The sequence below is a fragment of the Limulus polyphemus genome, unplaced genomic scaffold, assembly GCF_000517525.1.
Source record: "Limulus polyphemus unplaced genomic scaffold, Limulus_polyphemus-2.1.2 Scaffold1123, whole genome shotgun sequence".
NCBI lineage: Eukaryota > Metazoa > Arthropoda > Merostomata > Xiphosura > Limulidae > Limulus > Limulus polyphemus.
Window position 1 is genome coordinate 20,300 of NW_013666733.1, and position 9,719 is coordinate 30,018.

Genomic DNA, 9,719 nt, shown 5'->3' on the forward strand with positions numbered 1-9,719 from the left:
ACTGAAAGTGCAAGAGGCGGAGAATCACTGGGACAGTATACAGCCAGGGGAAATGAGACTGTTGGAAAACAGTATGGAATGATGTTACTAGAAAGTGCAAGAGGCGGGGAATCACTGGGACAGTATACAGCCAGGGGAAATGAGACTGTTGAAAAACAGTATGGAATGATGTTACTAGAAAGTGCAAGAGGCGGGGAATCACTGGGACAGTATACAGCCAAAAGGCTACTGGTAACATCAATAAAGGGACTCTCTTCTACTTTGCGAGAGACAGCCGGCCTCCACATGAGAGGACAACACCTGTAGGAGCAACCCCTGGGATTGTCACCCAGTGCTCAACTCAAGATTAAACACCATTCTCCAATTTCATATTGTTTTAGTTTGATTAGTTTATATTTTTTCTATAATATTGTGCTAATAGTTTTCGATTATGTTTGCTTGTTTTAAAGCTCTTGTTTCTTCTGTACGTCTTTAGATGTATTTAATATTTTGCCTTCAAAAGCATTTGTCATGTCATCCTCATCATAAGAAATATCTTATATAGATAAGTGAAAAGTGTAGTTTTTGGCAAAACTGTATAAAAATAATAAACACGCTCCCAGCTTTGGGGCCGTAGGTGCGTTATAAAAGTGACGGTCAAATCCAACTGATTGATTAGAGTAGCTCAATGGTTGGCGGTGGGTATTAACTAGGTGCTTTCCCTCTCGTCTATCACTTTAAAATTAGGGACTGCTAACACAGGTAGCTCTCGAGTGGCTTTGCGTATTCACTTTTTATTTGTGCTCTTTAGTTCTGTGTCTCAAGATCAATCCTTTAAGTATATGTTTATAATATTGAATTTTTTATTGTTGTTAAAATCCTTGACTTTTAGTACTTATCAAGAAAGACTTTCACATCGTTAATCTTTTCTTATGAGCTTCAACTTTTTTCGTGTGGAATCTAATTAAAGTAAATTCTGATTTTATACTTTACATGATCTCATGACTTAGACGGATCATTAAGCTGCCTAAGATATGTTTTTAGCCTTACTTTATCGTTATCCTTAACTAAAATACTTACTCATTTCAAAAGAAATCTACTATTAAAGTATCAGGACTTCCAGAAATAGTTTTAAGAACCACTAAGTGATCAAAACATAAGCTTAAAAATTAGTCCATCTTCTTGTGAGTTAACATAATTGGAAGTTTCAGCCAAAATTGTTCCCAAAGAACATTAATTTATTTTTCAGTTTGGTGGATAGGAAAAAGAAAATACGCAGTTTTAGATTATTGTTATATTTTACTGTAGAGTGCAGGCTATTTTGTCTATAGAATATGTAAATAATGGATAATTTTATCTCAAAATAAAGGTAAAGAATAACCATATAACATTCAGTTAGTGTCAAAAAACTAAACTGCTTCTTTGCTGCTCTGAGTGCTCTGTTTTTTGTTTTTTTTGTTGTTGTTGTTGTTAATTTTAAACCAGTTATATATATATAAACACAACATCTAAGAAGTTGCAATTATTAAAATATAATTGGAGCAGTCTAAGTTAAGGCTTTCAATATACGTTATGAATGTTCTTTTTTGTGAAGGATAAAACATGGTAATATAAGCTCTTGTCATGAAGACTGGTAAATTATGTATCTTGACAGACTACTTTTCATTTAAGTTGCTGTTTAAGTATACGCTTCAGTATGTTTCAGTTTTCCAAAAAAAAACTTTTACTTTTCTAAATTTTATTTAAACTCCACTTCTTGTCTCTTTTTGATAAGTACTTCAGTGTTTATTAATAATTTACACAAGATGAATTGTTCTATGTGTGTGTATATATACGCACGTGTGTATATTACAATTCTCCTGTGACTTGTTCATAAATGTAAAACATACTATTTATATTTTATGTTTAGAAAGCAACACGAGTAATCATTCAGTATTCAAGGTTTAAACTTACCGTTAGGGAGTTTCAAGAGCATTATGGCATCATAAGTCTCTGTGAGCCTCAATGATTTAAACTGAATATTTCAAACCTATAAGATTTATCCGATAATGTGAAAGTCGTTAACGTTTCGTCATTATCTTGATACGCCCATTTTTTTCGTTTATCAGAAAATCGTTAAAATTACGTCAGTCGTTCTACATCCTTTTTTATGCATTCTTAGCACAGATGTAAGCTTGTTCCTTATGTAAATCCACAGTTTGTATATATATATATATATATATCTGAAAAATAAACGTCAAATATACAAATGATGTTTTGTAACGAAGATTGTATAAACATTCCAACTGTATTCTATGTACTCACTGTCAGCTATTTAAGAATCCATTTATTGATTTATTATTCTAATTTATGTAGTTCTTTTGTATGTATGTAATTGCTTAGTTACAGTTGGCTACTGAGCAATAACCTCTCATAGAATGTTATGAAAATGGTTTTGTATGAAGGCTATGGTCATAAAATATGACTTTGCTTTAAAAAAAAGTGAGTTTGTGAAAGAGGTGTAATATAAAAGCTAAAAAACCTTATCATTTAATCATGAGATTTGATTATATCATGATAGTTTTAAAATACCTATCAATAAATTATAATTTATTTACTTTTATTTAATACATAGAGATTAATTAGTAATAGATGGCAGTAAGGAATAATTTTTATTTAGCGCGGGAGAAGGATGTGAAACAAGTAAGCTTTAGTTGTTATTTTATCGTTTAGGTTTTGATTTAAGTCAGATGTTTTTTTTAAGATTCCGACATAATACATATAATTAATACATAGAGATTCCGACGTAACGATAATATGATTTTAAGTTATACTACACTGAAAAAATAAAGTATAGTGTTAGTTGCTGTTATTAATATTAAATAATGTTAACACAGTCACTATTACTACAGTTATAATTACCTATTAAGTTATACTTAATAAACTTATAAAAAAAAGTTATATTATTAATATTAAGCAACATAAAAATTTGAAGTTACACAGTCTCTTCTTCAGTTCAATTTTACAGCAGCATTATGACTTGGTTGTATGAGAGTAAAAAGCTGAAGTTGTTTCTTGTGTTCTCTGGTGTAATTTGAGAAAAAATGTGGAGGGATGGGAAGAGGTAAAATTAAAATTGTGGAAGCCTACACTGATACTGATGCAGAAAATTCTCAGTATTGTATTCATTTGTAAATGAAAATGATAATCTGTTATTATACTTTATAGTATATCTTGCAAAATCGAAGAGGGGGGAGCAACTAGAGACTGTTTGGTCTTTCAACTTTAAATTTCTGTAAACTAGACCTCTACTAATAGTACTACTGCTGAAGGCAAGTCATTCCTTAAGTCAACTGTGAGCTGGAGAATAGCATGTCTTTTTCCAAACTTTAAACTTGTGTCCTGTTAATGTTATCTTCAGAATAGAGCACAAACAAATCAGAGGTCTTAATGATAATCCTATATATCTATTTAAGTAAATTAAAACTAAAAGCCTCAATAAGATCACCTCTTACCCTTCTTTTCTCAAGAGAAAAAAGATCTAAGCCTATCCCTGTAACTGTAAGATAACTTTCCATTCCATGAATCAGTCATTATTATAACCCTTTCCAATAAGTCAATATTCTTTCTTAATTAAGGAGATCACTATGTACAAAGTATTCCAAGTAAGGCCTAAATAGTAATTTTTGTAGATACGTGTAGATACCTATTTTGTCTCGTAAGCAACATGTCCAAAATTTAAAGAGAGAGAGACTTGCATATCTGACCTTTGAAACCCTAAGAAAAAACTAGGTCTCTAGTCTTTATCCACTTTTAATCTCAATATTTCGACTTGTCACCGAGGCATTAATATCTACATGATTTAGATCAATTCTAGTTTTTTCATAGACTGCTCATGGTCAGGAATATTGCTAATATCTTCTCTTGGAAACACATGAGGAGGAACAAGAAGGAGTCCTCAATAGCCTTGGCACTTGAAATTCTTTCAGGCAGGATTAGAGTAAATTAATCTACGAGACCTTCTTTTCCTTTTTATTAGCTACTTTTTTTTGCACCAGCAATACCAAGTGTGAGGCCCGCGTATACCTGATTCGATTTTATTACTCATCAGGATCTCTACCATCCTACGCTGGAATTGAAATTATTTTGGGCAGGATTAGAGTAAATTAATCTATGAGACCTTGGGCATTGTCAAATGCATCATTAGAAAGGGTTTGACCTCCTGAGACCAAAACTATAACTAGATCTCAAATTGGTCCAGAGATGATGGAGCTATGAGTTTGTACCTTAAAAATTTAGAGCCGTTCTATGAACTGCTATGCTGTGGCTAAAAATTATAGTAGTTCAAAATGTTTTAATGTAGATATAAAAAGTAACCTCTGTTATCTTTTCTATCAAACAGGTGTATATAGCCAACATGATTTATGTTTCTATCTCTTTTTTTTTTTTTAAGTGTATTTATGATGTGTGAAAAAAACCTTACTGAATAATTTTTAATTTAAAAATTCTGGACCAAAATGTAACCATGTTGGTTATCAAGGGGTTTAAAAAATTGTATAGACCTGCAGAGAAAATAATTTTTTTTAAATTACTGAATCCAATAGTTTTAATAAAACAAAATAGAAAAAAAGGACTAAACCTAGAGTGAAAATAAGAGATGTAGATTTATGTAAAACAGGAAAACCTTTGTTCAGATATTTCATGTGAGAGAAAATTTTTGCATCTCATGGAAAATAATTTTCTCACTATGCTAAACGTAGATGTTTTAAATTTATTTTCCTAAGCTCCACCAACATAGATGATTCACTACACACAGAATTATGCAAAACCTAACAATGTTTTAGTACTTCAAAATCATGTATTTGCAGAAACAAAGTGCCTTACTTTGATTTTTAAAAAAAATTATAAAAGGAACATGCTTTTTTGAACAGTGAAAGCTCAGTATTTTCTCAGTATCTGAAAGCTGTTTTCATAATTGTGATATTTTTCACTAATGAAAATTACTTTAAAACTGAAATTTTACTTAGAATTGTACAAATAAAATATTTCCCAAATTTTCAGATAGTAAATTCTTATTCAAAATAGGGAAATTAAGCTTTTCTGGAATTTTAAGAGTATGTCTGATATTCGGGTGAGCTGAATTAACTTTAGAACTTCATTGGATGTATTTGTGGGTTTCTTACATTGGGCCATTGCTTCTTGAAGTGTGTAACTGTATATATTGTGGGTTTCTTACATCAGGCCATTGCTTCTAGAAGTGTGTAACTGCACGTATTTGTGGGTTTCTTACATCAGGCCATTGCATCTTGAAGTGTGTAACTGTATGTATTTGTGGGTTTCTTACATCAGGCCATTGCATCTTGAAGTGTGTAACTGTATGTATTTGTGGGTTTCTTACATCGGGCCATTGCTTCTTGAAGTGTGTAACTATATGTATTTGAGTTTCTTACATCGGGCCATTGCTTCTTGAAGTATGTAACTATATGTATTTGTGGATTTCTTACATCGGGCCATTGCTTCTTGAAGTGTGTAACTGCACGTATTTGTGGGTTTCTTACATCGGGCCATTGCTTCTTGATGTTCTAGTTAAGATCATCAATTAGACTGACTAATGGTAATACGAGATCTCTTAGCTTCTAAGAAACCTTGCATTTACCCACTATGACAAGTGCTACCACGTGACCCGGTCATTTTTATTATGTGTAGATGGGCCGTGACCTCTAAATCTTACATGTACAACCATTGAAGGACACTGCTATCAACATCCTTTCACAAGGTCGTTTTGAGCAATGTTCACCACAGGTGGTAACAGGTATTACCAACATTGAGAATAAGAAAGAAACAAAAGTAACTTGAAACAAGATCAACTTATCACTTTTCTTGACTATATAGTATGTGAAACCTGCACATGCTCAAAACAAAAAATAAATTTATAGTAATATTATAACAGGTATATGGTTAAAACCCTATTTTGTGTTGTCGTTTTTAACAGCATTTATTTATAACGTTCAAAACTTAAAGAATCGTATATTTACTTACTTAAAGGGTATTACAATTCTTGAGCCAAAATAAAATATTCCTAAAGTCATGAACGTACAGATTTCATCTATTCTGTATCTAAAATTCGTAAATAATTATTCTCGTGGAAAGTTTTTAGACAAATTTGTGAATTGAAAATAGTTTTTTTTATATTTAAACTATGCAATTTTAAAGTTACTTCAGAAACTTCGTTGTGTATTGTGTAGAATGGTTTTTACTGACTGACTTTTTTAAAATGTCACTATTTCTTCTCGGAAGGAAGAAAAAGTACAACCAAATTGTTTGTTTATCATTTTTATGTGATACCTTACGTCATTACTAGTGGTCAGGCAAACAGGATTTTAGGTTGTATCTATAGAAATATTGAATACAAGGCTAAAGAGGTTATAATTTCATTGTACAGGTCACTGGTTAGGTCACATTTGGAATATTGTGTTCAGTCTTGGTATCCTTACCTTAGGAAAGACATTGAATTTTTGGAAATGGTTCAGAGAAGGGTTACTAGAATGGTGCCTGGGATGGAGGGATTGTCATATGAAGAGAGGCTGAAATATCTCAAATTGTTTTCTCTTGAAAAAAAGAAGAGTTGGGGGGGGGGTCTGATTGAGGTGTTTAAGATTGTAAAGGGAATTGATGGTGTTAATCTTTTTCCATATTCAACAGTGAGAATAGTAGGACTAGGAGACACAAGTATAAATTTTGACAAGGTAGAAGTCATCTTCAGCTAAGACAGTTTAATTTTTCTAACAAGGTGGTTGGCCTTTGGAATAGGTTGCCTTCAGATGTTGTAGAAGCAGTTAATTTAAGTGAGTTTAAGAAATAGCTTGATAAATATATGAATGATAAGGGCTGGCATTAAGATTTATTTTTTTTTAATTATTTTAATTTAGTTTAGAGGATGAAACAGCTGGGATAGACCAATAGGTCCCATGTTGTCCCCAAACATTGTTATGCTATTGCTGGTGCCACTCGATTTGGAGACATTGTTACCGGATGCCTAAAATATTAAAACCTAGATGATACTCTGATACATTGAATATAGCATGCTTTATACATAAACCTAGATATCTAGGTGTTATAATAATTTATTAAGATATGGTGATAAGAAGATCAGACTTGTTTACAACAGAATGTCAGTTAGAAGCTCCAATATTATACAAGATAAGTCAAAAAATCAAGGTAGATTTATGGTGTATATTTATAAAAGTGTCATGTTTCAGTAATCTAGAGGTGATGCACAGTGGAAGTGTAAGATGGCAGAAACAAAGAAAAATCATTAAATAATAGTTATTAGACCACACTTAATCTAAAATGCAATTTTTAAAATTATTATGAACTTGAATATAGTTTATATACCTCATTCAAGTTTTATGATATACCATATTAATATTTACTTAATACTACTTAAATAGTTTGATAATTCAATATATGATTATTCTTTAGTCAGATTTCCTGTATTTTTCAAGCTTCTAAGAGGTAGAACTGGGTGATTAGTGGAATTTGCTAATTGAATAATCATTAAGCTCATTATTCAATTACATTCACATGAGATTTGGATAGTTGGAATAATAGCAAAATTATTGGAAACACTCATTTTGGATTAATTGATTATTTTTGTGAATCATGACATTAATCAGTTAAGCCAAACAACCTTGAAATAATTGAAAATAATAATGAGAAACCATGACAATATTTTGATTATTTGAATAGTTGGAATGATAGAAAATGGTAATGATCAGAGACACTAATTTTAATTAGTTGATTATTTTATGACATTAATTCATTTAATGATAATAATTTCGATTAATTGCCCATCTCTACTAAAAAAGTCCATTTGTGCACGAATGAAATAGTACCATTGAATTATGTAAATAGTTAGTTCTCATTGGATAACTGAAACTATATTATCACCAACTACAGCTTTGAGCAGTATCATCTTTCATCTATCAAACCAGATTGATTGGTGCTTTAGATGATTTTATGTGTGGAAGTTAGCTTGGTATAGTTTTCTTTATGTATACTCTTGCACAGTTTATGGCTCTCCAATTCAATCTAGTTGAGAATTTCTTATTACCTGAGCACTAAGTTCAGAAGCATTATTTTGTCTGATTCTGTCTGAGTTTAATTCTGAGGTTGTTGGTTTTTCAAGTTTGTTGAAGATTGCAAGTCTTTTTTTTTAATATAAATATAACTGTACGCCAGTTGTTATACACTTTAGGGTTTAAAAAAGAAAATGGTTGAATAAAAAAAATCATAATTTTGAAATTGAAGAATATAACTTAGATATTCTTATGAAAATAAAAATGGAAAAGGAAACTACTTTAGATACTCTGAATTAAATTAATTAATTAATTGTGTTCAATTTTAGATTACATTTTTTGTAATAAGTTTATTATTTATCACGTGATAAAGGTAACAAACTGTAGATAAATGTGCAGTCTCTGTAATTGAAAATAATATATTGTATTTAGTAAATATGCATACAAAAATATTATTGTCTTTCATATGTTCTAAGTAAAATTTGGTATGATATTTTACATCAATATAAAAACTATTGTGTCTACATAAAATTTAATTTGAAGAATTGTACAACTAACACAATTGACAGTCTTAGTGATACCTAAAGCAAAGTCATGCATAGGTTAAAGCATTTTTCTAATTACACACGTGCATGCACATAAACACACTCACACTTATATTCAAGTTATGGAATTACAGATAGTATAAAAGCATGTAATAGAACCTTCTATAAAAATTGTAATATCACGTACAAGTAAATGCATTTATTTTTCTATCCATTTTCTTCATATAAACATTGTTTGACATGTATTAATATACACTGCAGTGCCTAATCAGTTTGTTTTTTAAGTCTAAACTTATCATCTACAAGTAATGCATATTTTAACCGTCAAAGTTCGTATTAATAACTTTTTGAAAGTGTGAGTATGGTTATCATCATTTCTTTTTAAAGCCAGGAAAAAGAAACATCTTTATTATAAAGTTTCTCTACTCCTTTTGTTGTATAACTCCGTGTGTATACTGTTCTCACGTTCCTCCTTCCAGGGAGCCGTGTTTCTGTAGTAGCTGCTCATGCGCTAGAGTGTTGTCTTTATATCTTTACAATAGCAAGGATATGCTATGTTGCTTCTCTTTGATGTATTGACCTGCCATTGATTTATCATGCTTGCTATAAGATATTAGTGAATACGCTTGTAGTTCCTGATTTCTTGGGAGTAGTACGAGTGTATATTTTAGTCTCTCATCTGAAAGAAAAGGAGAAAAGCACCAGTTTATGACGTATCAACAATCTAGTTGTACTACAATGTGTAATTCATAAAGTTTTCATATTTAACATTCTTGTTACACATGAATATATATTAAAGTACTTAAATTTTAAACTCAGACTCTTGTTTAATCTATATAAATATTGACGTGTGCCACCATGGGTGATGTAGAACCCACTAAACCATCAGCACTGCTTACCCAGGTGAGTTTTTGGTAAACATTTATTTTATATATATATATATGTGTGTGTGTGTGTGTGTATACAATTTTTTACACATGTTATCACATTAATGAAATATCTAATACAAAAACTTTTAATCTATATAAATATTGACGTGTGCCAACATGGGTGATGTAGAACCCACTAAACCATCAGCACTGCTTACCCAGGTGAGTTTTTGGTAAACATTTATTTTATATATATATATATGTGTGTG

At 30.8% G+C, this 9,719-nt stretch overlaps 1 long non-coding RNA gene across 1 annotated transcript in view; it reads right to left on the minus strand.

Moving 5' to 3' along the window:
* Positions 1–8,765: 8,765 nt before the first annotated feature.
* Positions 8,766–9,719, minus strand: part of LOC111086469 — an 8,389-nt gene continuing 7,435 nt past the window's right edge. The window contains exon 2 of the long non-coding RNA XR_002611190.1: positions 8,766–9,260. This is a non-coding gene — a long non-coding RNA (uncharacterized LOC111086469). The remainder of the gene's footprint in view (positions 9,261–9,719) is intronic.